The following is a 19882-nucleotide window of genomic DNA, read 5'->3' as shown; positions in this document are numbered from 1 at the left end:
TGACATGCACAGGCCCCTCCACGGTGACCTGTGCTGCCTCCTGCCCCTGGCCCTGGACTGCACCACTTGCACCAGCAGTGATGCTCCCACCAGGCCCCATGTGTGCACCAGTGTCGGCCTCCTCCTCCTCTGTGCAAACCACCAACCTGGATGGCTCCTCACCGTCTCCCGCCGTAGCAGGCCCCTGTGGGGGCTCACCCACCCCTTCCGCTGCAGCCGTGGGGGCATCCCCGCCGCCTTGCTCCACAGCGCCGTCTCCGCCCTCTTCTTCACTAGCCGCTGCGTAGAGGGAGACAAAGGACACAAGCATCAGGCTACTGTACAATGGTCCCCTAGACAGGAAGCAATAGCAGATGAGCACCACTGTCAAAGTACACTTCCATCATGTCCCTCCACAACACATGGGTCAGTCCAGGCAAAACACACACAGTAACAGGCATGGTGCATGCCATGGACATTTCCATGCATGTCCAATGGACTCTAGAAACATTCAATGATATGTAACTCACATGCATCATGGCTCATGCATATCACATGCACACACTTCACCTCAGTCACATCCATCTGGCCCCAAACACACCGAACAAAGGCGAAACAAGGGTACGTTGGGTGCGTCACTGAATCTGTGCATTGTCACACACATGTGTCATGCATCCATGGCATGCACAAGTCACAGACACGCAGGTCAGGCACACAGACATGGCTACCATATATGTACCTGGCATCAGCACCCATCCTTCACCCCCATCCATGTCCAGGTACAGAGACTGGCATGCTCTCATGTCCAAAATCTGCATAGGGCTCCCCATGCCGCATTTCAACACATGCAACAACCATGTGGGTCACACATCACTGGTCGCACATGCATTACCATGATGTCCCTGCACACATACATGCATACATGGCCCATGGCACACATACAGGCAAGTATCATAGAACCAGCACACCGCAACATGCCCTGTCTCACACAGTAATGCTTGGACACATACCGCTCAACTCCAGACGGGCCTCCCTCTCAAGGACCTGGGCGTGGAGCGCTGGGCGTACGCGTTCCAGGACCCTCTTCTGGATGGAACTCATGCGGCCCCGGCCCCCCTCCACGAGGCGCCGGGCCTTCACAAGGGTCCTGGACCTCAAGTCCTCCCAGCGCTTCTTGATCTTCTGGACGTTGCGGGTTGCCACCCCCTCCACGTTGATGGCAACCACACAGTCGGCCCAGATCCTCTCCCGTCCTTCCTTGCTGGCGCGGGACGATCCAAAGAGGGCATCATACTGCCCCAGGACATGCTCCACCAGGACACCAACTTCGGTGGCAGTGAAGCTGGTGCCCCTCTGCCCCTCTGGCCTGGGGTTGCCACTGGTGCCAGATGTGGAAGTGCCCGACATGGCAACCCCAGAGGCAGGTGTGGGTGGGCAACTGGGTCCTGGGGCTGGGCTGTGGAGCGATGTAATCCCAGTTGGGAGTCTTCAGTTCCAGCAGGGGTGGACACAGCAACTGGACCCCTGCAGATGGCTGATGTGCAGGCACCAAATGGCAGGGCACGGTGGCAGCAGGCAGGCAGGCAGGCAGGCAGCAGCAGATAGCACGTGGGAGGCTGCTCGGGGCACTGGGGGGCAGTAACTCGGCCTTCTGGGCAGGAGCGTGGTGTTCCGTGTGTTTTCGGGTGGCCAGCTTGATACGGAGTGATTTGGCACGTGAAAATCCTGCACGTCAGCGTGAAATCCGAGGAAAGGCCCTTAGCGCGTAAGCGCGTCAGCACGCATATGCGATTCTATTGGACCAGAGTCCCTCAGCGCGTAAGCGTGTCTGACGTGACCCGCACGGGCGTTCCCCACTCAGCACGTGATGACGGAACACACGTGGAAATACTGCACGTCAGAGTGTCATCGCGTGATTGGCCTATGTACGTGTATTTCATTGCGTGTAATCGGACAAAAGTGCGCGTACACGCGATTGGCCTATGTACGTGTATTTAATGGGTGCGCGGCCACTTACACACGCAAGTACGTCAGCGAACCTGTATCCCGTGGTGCGTGTGAATTTCCACACGCTATTGGACTGGGAACTGGATTCCAGGGGTGCGCGGGTCACACGCTGTATCCCGTGGTGCGTGTGAATTTCCACACGCTATTGGACTGGGAACTGGATTCCAGGGGTGCGCGGGTCACACGCTGTATCCCGTGGTGCGTGTGAATTTCCACACGCTATTGGACTGGGAACTGGATTCCAGGGGTGCGCGGGTCACACGCTCGCCTAGAACACGCGCAAAGCATAAAATTGCGGACTTTAACAATAACAAGCTCAGACGCCAGGATGAACATACCGTTCCTAGCAGCAGTGGCAGTGGGCTACCAAAGGAGGAGGAGGAGGATAGTCAGGGCCAGAATATTCACACCCAGAACCAGCCTTTTCGGGATGCCTGATGACCAGGTGTATGGGAGGTACAGGTTTCCACCACACATCATACTGGACCTGGTGACTGAGTGGGAGGATGACCTCACATCACCCACCCTGTGCTCCCAAGCACTCAGCCCCCTGGAGAAGGTCCTCAATGTACTGCACTTCTTAGCCACTGGATCATTTCAGCGGACAAGTGCCATAGTGGGTGGGGTGTCACAGGCCACCCAGTCACGCTGCCTACACCAGGTCTTGAACATCATGACTGCACGCCCATCAGTCCGCAGGCACATATACCTGCCCAGAACACCTGCAGAAAGGCATGCTGCCGCCCTGGATTTTTACGGAGTGGCACGATTCCCCAAAGTGCTAGGTGCCATCGACTGCACCCATGTGGCTCTACGTCCCCCCAGGGCATCAGAGCACATCTATAGGAACCGCAAGCACTGGCATTCCATCAACGTGCAGGTAGTATGTAATGCCAAGGGAATCATCACCTCAGTATATGCCAACTATCCCGGGTCCACCCACGACAGCTTCATTTACCGAATGTCCACCCTATGCCGGGACATAGATGCTGGGCGGCATGGCGATACATGGCTGCTTGGTGAGTATGTATGCCACTGCACATGCATGCATGTTGGATACTGAGCAAGGTCACAACCCCACCAATGATACCAATCACCACCTCCACAGGGGACAGTGCCTACCCTCTCAGCCCCCACATGATGACGCCAATTCGGAACCCCACCACGCCACCCCAGGTAAGATATAACACAGCCCACATTACAACCAGGGGCATAGTGGAGCGCACATTCGGAGTGCTAAAGTCACGCTTTCGCTCCCTTGACCGTTCTGGCGGGCAGCTGTTATACGCTCCCCCAGTAGTGTGCAGGATCATAGTGGCAGCATGTGTCCTGCACAACGTTGCAACACGCCGGGGCCTGGCCGTGGACATGGTGGTGGCCCCACATCCCCAACCACATGCACAGCCGCTGCGCATGGGAGGGGAAAGGGCACGGGGGAGGCAGCCCGTACACAGCTAGTGGCTAATTACTTCACATAGAAATCACACCCCTGTGGAGTGCACACTGCCCTGGCACATTCCATCAGACAATCAATGATGACTCAACCTGACACTGATCCTGAATGTCTGGAGAATGAACCGGGAATACCATGTCAGCCTGAGATTGTTCTCCTGGAAGTGTCACAATGTGTGCATCCCTACCCACACAGACACCACCAATGCAGTTTTGTGAAGTTACACATTGAAGCAGCTAAAATGAATACCCACTTGCAAAATGCAACAAGAGGACAGTGCCATGTCAGCCAACCCAACCCCAGCACCGCCACACGACACACCGTGCCATGTCATGCTAATTGCAGGTAAACAAAGTAATCCCCACAACATGACATCAGTCTCACTATGTACAGTGGCACTATTAGAAACCTGCAACACCTGAAATGCTCACAGCAATGCCGGACCAACAACATACTTGAGCACGTAGTACCATTAACATGACATCACAAATGTTACATATTAGTAGTCTCACCACCTGGAAATGCCTGCACTCCCACCACTACCAACTGTGCAGTGTTGTCACCATGTAGAGTTGTAGGTGCACTGCTGCCAACATGGTCCCCATCTCCAGACTAGAGGTCCTTGTGTGGACATGAGGAAGGGACCTGCAAATTGGGAGGTAGACACAGAAGAAGAGTTACACATCAATGCAACATGCAGTGTACAACACAACAGCAATATGCACTATGAATGTATACACAGTATTGACTACAGACTGGCCACACAGCTCATGGGAGTCCAACGTCACTGTGTAATTCACTGTCACTTGGGCACACCCTTTGCAAGCCCATGGAAACGGGAAGCAGGAGGGGTGTGTGTGACTCAAACCCAAGCATCTGAACCAAATACATTACAAGCCTGCATGTGCCCAGCCACAATGCAGCGTATGCCCACAGGAACCACGGAAGCCAACAGATCGAAGCCAACAGATCGAAGCCAACAGATCGAAGCCAACAGATCGTCCCAAAAAAATTGGGAATAAAAGAAATAAAAATAAAAATAAAAATAAGAAACAATCAAAAATGGCCATTGATGGGCCCGGGGGGGTTGGGGAGGCCACCCAGGAGGTCCGAGGACAGGATGCACACCAGAACCCACCTGCGTGGATCCTGGGAAGATAAAACACGTCCATGGGCTCATGGCCCACACGGCTACCCTATTGTGGGAGTATCACTGCTGTCGCTATTATCACCCTGTGCAGCTGCATCCGGAGGTGGTTGCACTATGGGAGGCAGCCCACGCAAGGCCCTAGTCTGCTCCTCCATGGCTGCAAGCATGCGGGTGTGGTAGGTCTGGTTCTGGAGGATGAGTGTGCGGAGGTCCCCATGCAACAACTCACGGGATGCCCGGACCTCAGCCCTCGTTGCCTGCATCTCAGCTGAGAGCGTACGGGTGAGACGCTCCAGCTGCTGTTCTGTCCTTTGGTGTGTTGAAGCCTCAAGCTCAACAAGAGTCGTCCTGAGGTGAAGGAGCTCCTGCCTCAGGGCTTCCCTGTGGCCCTGGGACTCAATGGAGATGGCCTCCTGCAGAGTCGCCAGTGCCGCCCGCCTGTCCCTGTTGGACCCCAACATGTCCTCCCTGTGTGACTGGCAGATGGAGTCGGTTGCCTGCTCTAGTCGCTCCATCAGCCTTTCTGGGGGGACAATGGAAGTGGCCACCCTATCCATGGCCTGAGCCATCATCTCGGATGATGCAGCCTGTTGGGTAGCCATACCGTAAATGGATTGCTCCCATGCGGTATTGCCGGGTGGCGTACGGCCATCACGTCGGCAGGCACCACACCTGTCTGGGGCAAGGCGAACTGCGCCTTGCTGTGCCGGCACTGCCTGAGGCTGCAGGACTGCATTCCCCCTCCGATCTGCTGGCCCAGGAACAGGATCAGATGTCGCGGAGTGTGACCCTGCATCCGTAACCACCGAAGGCGTAGCTGCCAACACTGACATCCCCATGGAGGGTACTGACCCTGGTGCAGGTGGGTGAGACAGAACAGAATCCCTCCCTGGAACACTCACCTGCGACGGCACGTAGGTCTCATCCGAATCAACACCTGAGTACAGCTCGGGGGAGGTGCAGCCAGAGACACCCCTTGAGAGCACGACCTGCAGCACTTGTGGGTTCTCCCCCACCACCACACCACGTCCCTCACTGGTGGTTGGTCGGCCCTGGGACACCTCCTGGGTCTGCACCATCTCCACAACCCCAGCAGTATCAGGTGCGTCTTCCCCTGCAAAGACATGAAAACAAAGAAATGGAAACAGGCATTAGCACCATGGCACACATTGAGGGCTGAGAAGCAAGAGAACCAGTACTTGATTGACACATGTCCCACATGACTAAAACCCTCCCATGCATGCACCCTCACTGCGTATGAAGTGCAGGCAAATGGCACACACTGATGACACCAAGATGGAAGATGAACAAATTTTCTGCATGCTGCCTGGCAGTGGCATCACACATTGGCCTGTGATTGGCAGGTGAAACACACATGCCATCACACAGATGGCATGTACCATTGCTATTGAGTGAAGATGGAGAGGAGGGCAGCACCTATTCATTCAGTCCAGTTCCCGCATGTAATAGCTTTTCTAATTCTAACAGGTCAGATTTTTCACCTGGAGCTGCCAGTCTGAAATCGTCAAATTGCACAGGGACATGTGTGTACAAATGATATCCAGGTAACAAAGTCACTCCACTTTACCATACCCATGTCAGACATGTGAATAGTGGACAGCGACATGCCTAGTGAAAGTGGTGGAATGCAAACAAACTGACTGAATGAACAGTGAAAAAGAAGCAAATATGTTGTGTCAAGGTGACACTTCAAGGGCAACTGGCGTGCAGTTGTGCTAGATGTCTACTGTTGGCAGAAGGGATACTGCTATGGCCAAATGCAGCTGCGCAGGAAGGATTGCATGAAGCACATGGCTGACCCATACGACTCAGGCGCACACACTCTCACCTGGCACCCGAACAGAAGCCCTCACACACACACCATGCACATGGATGACACACACATGCATGTGCACTCACCGGACAATGCCTCGTAATCAGCCAGATCTCCCACGCCTTGGATCTGTTCCTCCGTGACGTAGGTCCCAGCGACTGACTCATGTGGAGTGAGTTCCATGTCTACTACTGGAGACCCACCTCCAGTCACTAGAGTTGCGGCATGACTTGAGGCCAGCTTACTCTTTGCCCTGCGCTTTAGGTCATTCCAGCGCTTATAGCAATCATTGGCTGTGCGCCTCACGATTCCAAGGGCACTTACGATGTCCGCAACGGTCTGCCAGTGTGCCTGGCATTGTGCAGGTGTGGTCTTGGATCCTGCAACAATGACCATCTCGTTGTCATGTCCGGACACATACTCGACAAGTGCATTCAGTTCGTCATCCGTGAAGCTGGGCTTCCTGGACGGGCCGGACTGTGTAGCCGTGTCTGGGGCATCAGCCTGTGCCGGACGAGCACTCTTCCTCTTCCGCTTGGAAGGTGGTGGTGATCCTGAGTGTCCTGCGCCGCTCTGGACACTAGGGGCAGGAGCCCTGGTGGACTCTGTATCAGGAGTGTGGGATTGCACACTCAGCATGGGAGTTGGTGCAGGCATTGGCTCTAGTGTGATGGTGTCAGGGGGAATGTCAGCAGCATGGACTAGGACCGACACTGTCCTGGCTGGGTGTGTGAGGGCTGGGGTGGATGGAGCCGCAGCTGCCCCTGCAGCCTCTCCGCCCTGCCTCCTTGGTGCAGCAGATGACCTTGCTGCCCCAGATCCACGTGGCATGATGGCATCAACGTGCACCAGCGCACGTGTCGTAGCCCTGCTGACCTGGAAGTCAGCCATGGAGTCAGCCAGGTCTGGTGCCACAATGGGCTGGTCCAACAAGGGCTGAGCATGGATGGTGTCAGCCACTTCAGCCTCAACGGGAGGGAGGGAGGGGGGGAAGAGGGGGGATGATGGGTGCCCTTGACTGGTCCTCCACACATGGGGGGACAGGCTCACCCTGCAAGTTACGACCACGTCCCCTACCGGATCCACCACGGCCACCACTTGTGGCTCTTCCACCTTTGCCACCCTTACGGAATCCTCGCCTCCCAGCCATGGCACTGATATTAATGTGCGTATGGGAGTGGCTGTAGACAATTGTCCTGGGCAATTGGGGGTCAAAGGGGTTGGGTACCAGATGGTAATTGTACCCTAGTGCTCTAGCACGGCTGATTGTAACCCCTGGGGAAAGATGACGGGTCACGCAACGCACAGGAGGCCCAAAAAAGGGAGATGACGTGCATGCAACCCCTCCTAGACCACGTGTGCAGAAAGAAAAACCTGCACTACGCTGTGGCACCCAGTAACACAAGAATGAACGTATGCGTGTCACACGCAGCCTAGAATGACCTCTGAAGGGGTAGGCTACACACGGGGCAAGCACAGAAGTTGGATACGTGCGTGACTCACCGTCTGCCAGGTAAAAGAGCGTGAAAAATGAGCGCGTTTGGCTGGCTAAACCCCCGCCAAAAGAAGATGTGTACGCTGTCTGAGAAGACAGGACAACAGTAGAAGGGGACACTGTTTGAGGGAACAGGCCCAGGTAAACCAGTAAAAGAGAAAAAAGAGAAAAAGCTGTCAGAGGTAACAGGGAATACGAACTGGAAACGCCGTGAAGTAAATCGCGTGTGAAACGACAAGAAGTACAGAATTCACCCACTCGCTCTCCACGAAAAGCACGTACAAGGAAATGGTGTTCTACATGTACCTTATATACAGGCCCACACGTACAGCGTCACTTACGCGGCGTGTACGTTCACCAATCACACGCTTTGTCACTCCTGCGTGTAGATCCATTTTCACCAATCACACGCTTTGTCACTTCTGCGTGTAGATCCATTTTCACCAATCACACGCTTTGTCACTTCTGCGTGTAGATCCATTTTCACCAATCACACGCTTTGTCACTTCTGCGTGTAGATCCATTTTCACCAATCACACGCTTTGACACTGGGACGTGTCACGCAACAATTTCCTGCACGTGCAGGTGACTATAGGCGCGCATATGCTGTTGACGGGTTTACGCGCTAAGGGCCTTTGCTGACGTGTGGGATTTCACTCCCTATCAGGCTGTCCACGCGTTCACACACGAGAGACCACGCTCCTGGCCAGGAGGCCAAATTACTGCCCCCCAGAGCCCTGAGCACGCTCCCACCTGCCATCTGCTGCTGCCTGACTGCCTGCTGGCCACGTGCCCCACAGTGCTGGTGGGTGGGGGTGTTGGGAGACATGGGTGGGGGCCTGGTGGAGGGTGCCCCTGCACTGGTGGGGGTGGTGGGAGACATGGGTGGGGGCCTGGTGGAGGCTGCCAATGGTGGCGGGGGGGGTGGGGGTGGTGGGAGACATGGGTGGGGGCCTGGTGGAGGGTGCCCCTGGTGGCGGGGGGGTGGGGGTGGTGGGAGACATGGGTGGGGGCCTGGTGGAGGCTGCCCCTGCACTGCTGGGGGGTGGGGGTGGTGGGAGACATGAGTGGGGGCCTGGTGGAGGCTGCCCCTGGTGGCGGGGGGGGTTGGGGGTGGTGGGAGGCATGGGTGGGGGCCTGGTGGAGGCTGCCCCTGGTGGCGGGGGGGTGGGGGTGGTGGGAGACATGGGTGGGGGCCTGGTGGAGGCTGCCCCTGCACTGCTGGGGGTTGGGGGTGGTGGGAGGCATGGGTGGGGGCCTGGTGGAGGCTGTCCCTGGTGGCGGGAGGGTGGGGGTGGTGGGAGACATGAGTGGGGGCCTGGTGGAGGGTGCCCCTGGATGGTGGGGGCTGGGGGTGGTGGGAGACATGAGTGGGGGCCTGGTGGAGGCTGCCCCTGGTGGCGGGGGGGTGGGGGTGGTGGGAGACATGGGTGGGGGCCTGGTGGAGGGTGCCCCTGGTGGCGGGGGGGGTGGGGGTGGTGGGAGACATGGGTGGGGGCCTGGTGGAGGCTGCCCCTGCACTGCTGGGGGTTGGGGGTGGTGGGAGGCATGGGTGGGGGCCTGGTGGAGGCTGCCCCTGCACTGCTGGGGGTTGGGGGTGGTGGGAGGCATGGGTGGGGGCCTGGTGGAGGCTGCCCCTGGTGGCGGGAGGGTGGGGGTGGTGGGAGACATGAGTGGGGGCCTGGTGGAGGCTGCCCCTGGTGGCGGGGGGGTGGGGGTGGTGGGGGGCATGGGTGGGTGCCTGGTGGAGGCTGCCCCTGCACTGCTGGGGGTTGGGGGTGGTGGGAGGCATGGGTGGGGGCCTGGTGGAGGCTGCCCCTGCACTGCTGGGGGTTGGGGGTGGTGGGAGGCATGGGTGGGGGCCTGGTGGAGGCTGCCCCTGGTGGCGGGAGGGTGGGGGTGGTGGGAGACATGAGTGGGGGCCTGGTGGAGGCTGCCCCTGGTGGCGGGGGGGTGGGGGTGGTGGGGGGCATGGGTGGGGGCCTGGTGGAGGCTGCCCCTGCACTGCTGGGGGTTGGGGGTGGTAGGAGGCATGGGTGGGGGCCTGGTGGAGGCTGCCCCTGGTGGCGGGGGGGTGGGGGTGGTGGGAGACATGGGTGGGGGCCTGGTGGAGGCTGCCCCTGCACTGCTGGGGGTTGGGGGTGGTGGGAGGCATGGGTGGGGGCCTGGTGGAGGCTGCCCCTGTTGGCGGGGGGTGGGGGTGGTGGGAGACATGGGTGGGGGCCTGGTGGAGGCTGCCCCTGCACTGCTGGGGGTTGGGGGTGGTGGGAGGCATGGGTGGGGGCCTGGTGGAGGCTGCCCCTGCACTGCTGGGGGTTGGGGGTGGTGGGAGACATGGGTGGGGGCCTGGTGGAGGCTGCCCCTGCACTGCTGGGGGTTGGGGGTGGTGGGAGGCATGGGTGGGGGCCTGGTGGAGGCTGCCCCTGCACTGCTGGGGGTTGGGGGTGGTGGGAGGCATGGGTGGGGGCCTGGTGGAGGCTGCCCCTGGTGGCGGGAGGGTGGGGGTGGTGGGAGACATGAGTGGGGGCCTGGTGGAGGCTGCCCCTGGTGGCGGGGGGGTGGGGGTGGTGGGAGGCATGGGTGGGGGCCTGGTGGAGGCTGCCCCTGGTGGCGGGAGGGTGGGGGTGGTGGGAGACATGAGTGGGGGCCTGGTGGAGGGTGCCCCTGGATGGTGGAGGCTGGGGGTGGTGGGAGAAATGAGTGGTGGCCTGGTGGAGGCTGCCCCTGGTGGCGGGGGGGTGGGGGTGGTGGGAGACATGGGTGGGGGCCTGGTGGAGGGTGCCCCTGGTGGCGGGGGGGTGGGGGTGGTGGGAGACATGGGTGGGGGCCTGGTGGAGGCTGCCCCTGCACTGCTGGGGGTTGGGGGTGGTGGGAGGCATGGGTGGGGGCCTGGTGGAGGCTGCCCCTGCACTGCTGGGGGTTGGGGGTGGTGGGAGGCATGGGTGGGGGCCTGGTGGAGGCTGCCCCTGGTGGCGGGGGGGTGGGGGTGGTGGGAGACATGGGTGGGGGCCTGGTGGAGGCTGCCCCTGCACTGCTGGGGGTTGGGGGTGATGGGAGGCATGGGTGGGGGCCTGGTGGAGGCTGCCCCTGGTGGCAGGGGGGTGGGGGTGGTGGGAGACATGGGTGGGGGCCTGGTGGAGGCTGCCCCTGCACTGCTGGGGGTTGGGGGTGGTGGGAGGCATGGGTGGGGGCCTGGTGGAGGCTGCCCCTGGTGGCGGGGGGGTGGGGGTGGTGGGAGACATGGGTGGGGGCCTGGTGGAGGCTGCCCCTGCACTGCTGGGGGTTGGGGGTGGTGGGAGGCATGGGTGGGGGCCTGGTGGAGGCTGCCCCTGCACTGCTGGGGGTTGGGGGTGGTGGGAGGCATGGGTGGGGGCCTGGTGGAGGCTGCCCCTGGTGGCGGGAGGGTGGGGGTGGTGGGAGACATGAGTGGGGGCCTGGTGGAGGGTGCCCCTGGATGGTGGGGGCTGGGGGTGGTGGGAGACATGAGTGGGGGCCTGGTGGAGGCTGCCCCTGGTGGCGGGGGGGTGGGGGTGGTGGGAGACATGGGTGGGGGCCTGGTGGAGGGTGCCCCTGGTGGCGGGGGGGTGGGGGTGGTGGGAGACATGGGTGGGGGCCTGGTGGAGGCTGCCCCTGCACTGCTGGGGGTTGGGGGTGGTGGGAGGCATGGGTGGGGGCCTGGTGGAGGCTGCCCCTGCACTGCTGGGGGTTGGGGGTGGTGGGAGACATGGGTGGGGGCCTGGTGGAGGCTGCCCCTGCACTGCTGGGGGTTGGGGGTGGTGGGAGGCATGGGTGGGGGCCTGGTGGAGGCTGCCCCTGCACTGCTGGGGGTTGGGGGTGGTGGGAGGCATGGGTGGGGGCCTGGTGGAGGCTGCCCCTGGTGGCGGGAGGGTGGGGGTGGTGGGAGACATGAGTGGGGGCCTGGTGGAGGCTGCCCCTGGTGGCGGGGGGGTGGGGGTGGTGGGAGGCATGGGTGGGGGCCTGGTGGAGGCTGCCCCTGGTGGCGGGAGGGTGGGGGTGGTGGGAGACATGAGTGGGGGCCTGGTGGAGGGTGCCCCTGGATGGTGGAGGCTGGGGGTGGTGGGAGAAATGAGTGGTGGCCTGGTGGAGGGTGCCCCTGGTGGCGGGGGGGTGGGGGTGGTGGGAGACATGGGTGGGGGCCTGGTGGAGGGTGCCCCTGGTGGCGGGGGGGTGGGGGTGGTGGGAGACATGGGTGGGGGCCTGGTGGAGGCTGCCCCTGCACTGCTGGGGGTTGGGGGTGGTGGGAGGCATGGGTGGGGGCCTGGTGGAGGCTGCCCCTGCACTGCTGGGGGTTGGGGGTGGTGGGAGGCATGGGTGGGGGCCTGGTGGAGGCTGCCCCTGGTGGCGGGGGGGTGGGGGTGGTGGGAGACATGGGTGGGGGCCTGGTGGAGGCTGCCCCTGCACTGCTGGGGGTTGGGGGTGATGGGAGGCATGGGTGGGGGCCTGGTGGAGGCTGCCCCTGGTGGCAGGGGGGTGGGGGTGGTGGGAGACATGGGTGGGGGCCTGGTGGAGGCTGCCCCTGCACTGCTGGGGGTTGGGGGTGGTGGGAGGCATGAGTGGGGGCCTGGTGGAGGCTGCCCCTGGTGGCGGGGGGGTGGGGGTGGTGGGAGACATGGGTGGGGGCCTGGTGGAGGCTGCCCCTGCACTGCTGGGGGTTGGGGGTGGTGGGAGGCATGGGTGGGGGCCTGGTGGAGGCTGCCCCTGCACTGCTGGGGGTTGGGGGTGGTGGGAGGCATGGGTGGGGGCCTGGTGGAGGCTGCCCCTGGTGGCGGGAGGGTGGGGGTGGTGGGAGACATGAGTGGGGGCCTGGTGGAGGGTGCCCCTGGATGGTGGGGGCTGGGGGTGGTGGGAGACATGAGTGGGGGCCTGGTGGAGGCTGCCCCTGGTGGCGGGGGGGTGGAGGTGGTGGGAGACATGGGTGGGGGCCTGGTGGAGGGTGCCCCTGGTGGCGGGGGGGTGGGGGTGGTGGGAGACATGGGTGGGGGCCTGGTGGAGGCTGCCCCTGCACTGCTGGGGGTTGGGGGTGGTGGGAGGCATGGGTGGGGGCCTGGTGGAGGCTGCCCCTGCACTGCTGGGGGTTGGGGGTGGTGGGAGGCATGGGTGGGGGCCTGGTGGAGGCTGCCCCTGGTGGCGGGAGGGTGGGGGTGGTGGGAGACATGAGTGGGGGCCTGGTGGAGACTGCCCCTGGTGGCGGGGGGGTGGGGGTGGTGGGAGTCATGGGTGGGGGCCTGGTGGAGGCTGCCCCTGGTGGCGGGAGGGTGGGGGTGGTGGGAGACATGAGTGGGGGCCTGGTGGAGGGTGCCCCTGGATGGTGGGGGCTGGGGGTGGTGGGAGACATGAGTGGGGGCCTGGTGGAGGCTGCCCCTGGTGGCGGGGGGGTGGGGGTGGTGGGAGACATGGGTGGGGGCCTGGTGGAGGGTGCCCCTGGTGGCGGGGGGGTGGGGGTGGTGGGAGACATGGGTGGGGGCCTGGTGGAGGCTGCCCCTGCACTGCTGGGGGTTGGGGGTGGTGGGAGGCATGGGTGGGGGCCTGGTGGAGGCTGCCCCTGCACTGCTGGGGGTTGGGGGTGGTGGGAGGCATGGGTGGGGGCCTGGTGGAGGCTGTCCCTGGTGGCGGGGGGGGTGGGGGTGGTGGGAGACATGGGTGGGGGCCTGGTGGAGGCTGCCCCTGCACTGCTGGGGGTTGGGGGTGGTGGGAGGCATGGGTGGGGGCCTGGTGGAGGCTGCCCCTGCACTGCTGGGGGTTGGGGGTGGTGGGAGGCATGGGTGGGGGCCTGGTGGAGGCTGCCCCTGGTGGCGGGAGGGTGGGGGTGGTGGGAGACATGGGTGGGGGCCTGGTGGAGGCTGCCCCTGGTGGCGGGAGGGTGGGGGTGGTGGGAGACATGAGTGGGGGCCTGGTGGAGGCTGCCCCTGCACTGCTGGGGGGTGGGGGTGCAGGGGGACATGAGCAGGTGTGCAGGGTAGTCCCCTGTTTTGTAGGCTGCCTGCAGGGGCCGTGGAGGGTGTACAGGGAACACCTGTGAGGACCCACCCAGCCTAATCGCGTGTGACTTCCCACGCACCCCTGTAATACACGTACCCAGCCAAATCGCGTGTGATGATTCCCACGCACCCCTGTAATACACGTACCCAGCCAAATCGCGTGTGATAATTCCTGCGCACCCCTGTAATACACGTACCTGGCCAAATCGCATCCCTGTAATACACGTACCCAGCCGAATCGCGTGTAAAACTTCCCGTGTACCCCTGTAATACACGTACACAGCCAAATCGCATGTGATAATTCCCGCGTACCCCTGTGATACACGTGCCCTGGCTAATCGCGTGTGAAACTTCCCGCCTACCCCTGTAATACACGTACCCTGGGCAATCTCGTGTTAAACTTCCCGCATACCCCTGTAATACACGTACCCTGGCCAATCGCGTGTTAAACTTCCCGCGTACCCCTGTAATACACGTACCCTGGCTAATCGCGTGTTAAACTTCCCGCGTACCCCTGTAATACACGTACCCTGGCTAATCGCATGTTAAACTTCCCGCATACCCCTGTAATACACGTACCCTGGCCAATCGCGTGTTATACTTCCCGCGTACCCCTGTAATACACGTACCCTGGCTAATCGCGTGTATAACTTCACGCGTACCCCTGATATGCACGTTACCCGCTTTGCGTTCCTTGTTTGGCAGCCCTGTAAACTGGTCCAGGGTTAGCGCAGCACTTTGCGATGATTTAGCGATTTTGATGGCTTTTCCTTGCGCGAGGGCGTTCTTGGGGGCGTTACTGGCGCTGCTGCAGGGTCGCTGCGATACTCTGCGCCACGGCTGGTTTGGGAGCCTAAAATCCATGAATACGCTGTGCGCGGAAATCGGTTTTAGCGCACGTGCCTGGCGCAGTCAATCGCACGCGGACACTCTGCGCCAGCCGCTTGCGACACTTTTCTGCGAAATTCTATGAATTACCCTGATAGTGTTTTTGGAATAAGACGACAATTGGACTACTGTGCTGGAATGGTGAAATTCACTATAAACTCACAGGAAGATCCACAAGAATGTCTAATGTACTTACTACAAGTACTGGAAAACAAAAACATACCTATAAATGAAATCTTTCAGATTTCATACATGTGGAAACATACATGCACTCTCTGCAACAATGTGACACAAGAAGAAATCCCCAATGAAAGCTTCATATATATATCAATACCAAATTGTGAATCCATTCCATTTCAGCAACTTGTACAAAATGCAAACCATGGTAGATTATGCTCTACCTGCAATTCAGATAATCGCTCCACGTTAGTAATACAAACACATAGTAAATACGTAATACTAATGCTTCTACGTTACAATGCAGATGGTACCAAAAACAACTGCAAGCTGACTGGATTCACACATGGTCAAATATCACTTGGTAAGAACCTTCACAACAATAGGTATAATCTACCACGCAGGAGCCACAACCAATTCAGGGCACTACACTGCATATATAAAAAAGAAATGTGGATGGTTTGAATGTAATAATACCATTACTCTAAAGCAGAGATTACCAGCAAATCTTACAAACGCTTATTTGATGTTCTTAAAACCAAAATTTGATAAATAAACTGTATTTAAACCTTTAAGTAAATTTGTGTTAAAATAATATAAACTGTTAGAATACTCCAAAAGCTATCTAACAGCTCAAAGATTCTACAACAACTAATCAGATAAATGAATACCACTAAATTAGGCCAAAAAAATACACAGTTAGAATACGCCAATTGGTATCTAACTGTCCCAAAATTTAACAATATCCAAATAGATAAATCAAAACCACTAAAATATATTAAAAAAATAGACAGTTAGAATACGCCAATTGGTATCTAACTGCTCCAAAATTTTATAATATCAAAACAAATGAAGAATCTGTTACTGCTCCAAGAAAAATACAACAAAGCAAAGCATAAAGCATTAGCCAGAAACAACAAGTGAACACTGAAAACAAACAAACAAATAAACTGTAGCATAACAGAAAAAGGTTTTTTTTTAATCCAACATGGATTTTTTTCTCCCACAGACCCAATGATTTTAGCAACAAATACAGAATCTGAGCAAATTGCACAGTACTCTGATTTGTACTCTACTAAATATGAGGGTAGAAAAAAAATAAAAGTATATTGCTTATACAATGTAATAAGTCATTACAAAATACTAATACTAACATGCTATTTTCTTTTATCACAGAAATGAAGAAGAAAAACATGGACTCCCATTACTAGACCAAACAGTAAGTATACAATAATAAGGACAACCATAGCAGCATATCACATCCATAGTATCTAATATCTTTGTTCCTTATACATTTGTTTTTCACCCAAAGTTATAAGCAAATATGAATGTGATATGCTGCGGTGGTTGTTGCCAGGGCATAGAGTCTTGGGTGCATGGCCAAATGGCCATGCACCCAAGACTCTATGCCCTGGCAACAACCACCGCAGCATATCACATCCATAGAGTCAAACATTTCAACTATGATCTATGGGAAACTTTTAATGTCCGCGAACAATGTGAGTGTTCTTAGAACACTTTGAACTTGCCAGCGAACAATACGGACACCGTTTTCAGGACACCCCCTACGAACATTTCAGAACAACGCGATAGTTCTTAGAACACTTTCAACTTAACAACGAACAATACGGACAGCGTCCTAAGGACACCCCCTATGAACATTCCAGGACACCGGGAGTGTTCTCAAAAACGTCTTCAGAACACCCCCATTTTGTTTATTTGCGAACATTTCAGGACACCGCGGGTGTTCTTAGAACACATTCAACTTGACAGAGAACAATACGGACAGCGTCCTCAGGACACCCCTACATACACTCCCCGGACACCGCAAGTGTTCTTAGAAGCGTCTTCAGAACACCACCATCTTGTTTATTTGCGAACATTTCAGGACACCGCGAGTGTTCTTAGGACACATTCAACTTGACAGAGAACAATACGGACAGCGTCCTCAGGACACCCCCTACGAACATTCCACGACACCGGGAGTGTTCTTAGAAGCTTCTTCAGAACACCACCATCTTGTTTATTTGCGAACATTTCAGGACACCGCGAGTGTTCTTAGGACACATTCAACTTGACAGAGAACAATACGAACAGCGTCCTCAGGACACCCCCGACGAACACTCCCAGACACCGCGAGTGTTCTTAGAAGCGTCTTCAGAACACCCCCATTTTGTTTATTTGCGAACATTTCAGGACACCGCGGGTGTTCTCAGAACACATTCAACTTGACAGAGAACAATACGGACAGCGTCCTCAGGACACCCCCTACGAACATTTCAGGACACCGGGAGTGTTCTCAAAAAACGTCTTCAGAACACCCCCATTTTGTTTATTTGCAAACATTTCAGGACACCGCGGTGTTCTTAGAGCACATTCAACTTGACAGAGAATAATAGGGACAGCGTCCTCAGGACACCCCCTACGAACACTCCCCGGACACCGCGAGTGTTCTTAGAACAGTTTCACTTTGCTTGCGAACAAAACGGACACATATTGAGTCCTTAGAACACCCCCTAGTCAGTTTATTTAGAACATTTCAGAACACCCGTGATGTCCGCAAACAAATCGAACACAAAAAGAACATCTAACACATAAAAAACGCAACTTTCATCCTATCTCATACACTCCCACCCTCCCCAAACACTCCTACACACCAACACACTCTACAAAAGACACATTTTGAACAAAGTTTCACCGCGCTGTCCGCGGACGTCTGGAAATCCAAGATGGCGGGCGCTACTGAAAAATCTGACGCGCTTCACGCTCCACGCCGTCCAATCAGCGAACACGTTGCATGTCCGCGAACATCACGCAAGACGATTGGCCAATCAGGACACTGTCCGCGGAGCGAACAGGGAAGTGTGTCCGCGAACCGAACACAGATATCACTAATTTTTTTTTACCTACTTTTTGGTCATTTTAAAAAAAACTACTGGACGGATTTTCACCAAATTTGCAAAAGCACGCTTTTGGGACCAAGCCGCTGCTCCTGGTCCAAATTTGGTGGAAATCCGTCCAGCGGTTTGGGCTGTAGGCGCGAGCAAAAAAATTTTCCCATTCAGTCTATGGGAAAAAAAAAGTTTTGGGACCCCCCCTATAACTTTGCCCTCCCTGGACGAATCCTCACCAAACTTTGCAAAAAAATTCAGAGTGACCCATATGAAGATTATCTCCACTCCTAGAATATTTGGGGAAAGTGATTCTCTGGAAAATGTATTTTTAGGCAACTGTCACCATCTGGCAGCCATTTTCATGGTGACATTATCACTATATATCATCTACCCGCTGGAGTAAACAAAAGCAAAGCAGCAGCCTTAAAAAGGCAACCAGGAAGGGATTCTCTACCTCCCTGATCTAGGGATCTAGCTTTGCAACTTCATTGCCACCAAGGCCCACATTGCAGAAACTTTGCAGCGGTGCAAGCACAAATTGGCACACCTTTTGCACTGGGGCAAAAATGATCTGAATATCGATATGCATTGCTTCAGTCCATTTTTGCAGCAGTGCAAGCGTTGTCCTGCTATAAATACAGTGCAAAACTGTACTGCACAATACAAATTCTCTGCAGAGCTGACACATGTAATTAAGACACAGATTTTTTGGAAAGGTTGAAGGAGTGGCGGATAGAGGGAACCTATCACCTGGATGTGAAAGCCCAGTGCAAATTAGTTTGCAGCTGGAGCAAGAGTGTACTCAGTTCATTATCTTCTACCAGCTACAAACGGACATATTTCCAGGGACGGCATCTGGGACTTTTAACCTTTTCACTTGAAGTGAGTTCCAAGTCTTAAAAGGTCCCTGAGCTGCTGTCCCCTTGGTAGCAATCTTGTGACACAGCAACCTACTTCTTCAGTCCAGGACATTAAATAAATAATAAATGTGCTTTTCAGCATGCATGCTGCCTTTGCTAGCACCCTCAGGCCACCTCCTCCATAAGGCCTCTTGCCGATCCAGCCAATTCCTTCTCACCTGGTTGCCTTTATTACTCCGGTTTGCTGTACATTAGCACATTGCCGCAAAACTGTGATTAATCTATTTTTGGTGGATGTTCAGTGTTGCATCTCCCCGCTGGCTACCTGTCCTGGGATAGTCTACTGTTGCTCCATTATATCCAGTATAATGTTAGCACCCCTCCAGGGCTTTGGATTGTTTTTCCTTCCTGTGGGTAGGAGCGGACCCCAAACATCATGTCGGAATGGACCACCACTAGCCCTGACATATCTTCAGCCAACCCAGCACTGCAGCCTGCCATACAGGCCGCAGTGTAACGAATATGTACGCAGAGGGCAGGCCATTTCTCACAGTCTGAAATGTTAGCCAAGCACTGTTCTTCAGCCTGCTTTCAATCACAGAGCTATTTGTTAAATTGCCAGTCTATCCCAGCAGCTCCTGCAGTTTGGACTACAAGATCAAATACATTCATTAAAAGCCGATTCTCTCGTGCAGCTGAAATGCAGTTCAACGCAGGTTCACCCTCCATCATAGATATAAATTGCTCAGCGGGGCTCTTCACCGTAAACACGCAGAGCAAAAGGCTTTTCCGGGTGCAGGCTGACTTATGATTTTTACATCAATGTTTGCCTGCCCCAGTGCCGCCCGCAGGTCTGGTAGCACCCTGTGCGAGATGTGTGCCCCCCCCCCACCCCCACCACAAATGCAGAACAGCAGGGGGCTCAGTGCTGTTCGGCTGACAGTATCAACCGAACAACAAAACGGAGCCCCCTGCTGCTCTTGTAAAGTGTGTTTAAGGGCACCTTGCCTCCAGCTCAGTGTCATGCAAACAGCGCCTATTAAAGAATCACTGCGTGATTCATCAATAGGCGATGTTTACATGACTCTGAGCTGGAGGCAAGGCACCCCATATTTGCTGGGCCCTTATGCAGCCCCACCCTGTGAG

The sequence above is a fragment of the Ambystoma mexicanum genome, chromosome 2p (genome assembly GCF_040938575.1).
Source record: "Ambystoma mexicanum isolate Mex_15411 chromosome 2p, UKY_AmexF1_1, whole genome shotgun sequence".
In the NCBI taxonomy this organism is placed as follows: Eukaryota; Metazoa; Chordata; class Amphibia; order Caudata; family Ambystomatidae; genus Ambystoma; species Ambystoma mexicanum.
The sequence above is the reverse complement of the archived record's forward strand: the minus strand, read 5'-3'. Positions refer to the sequence as shown.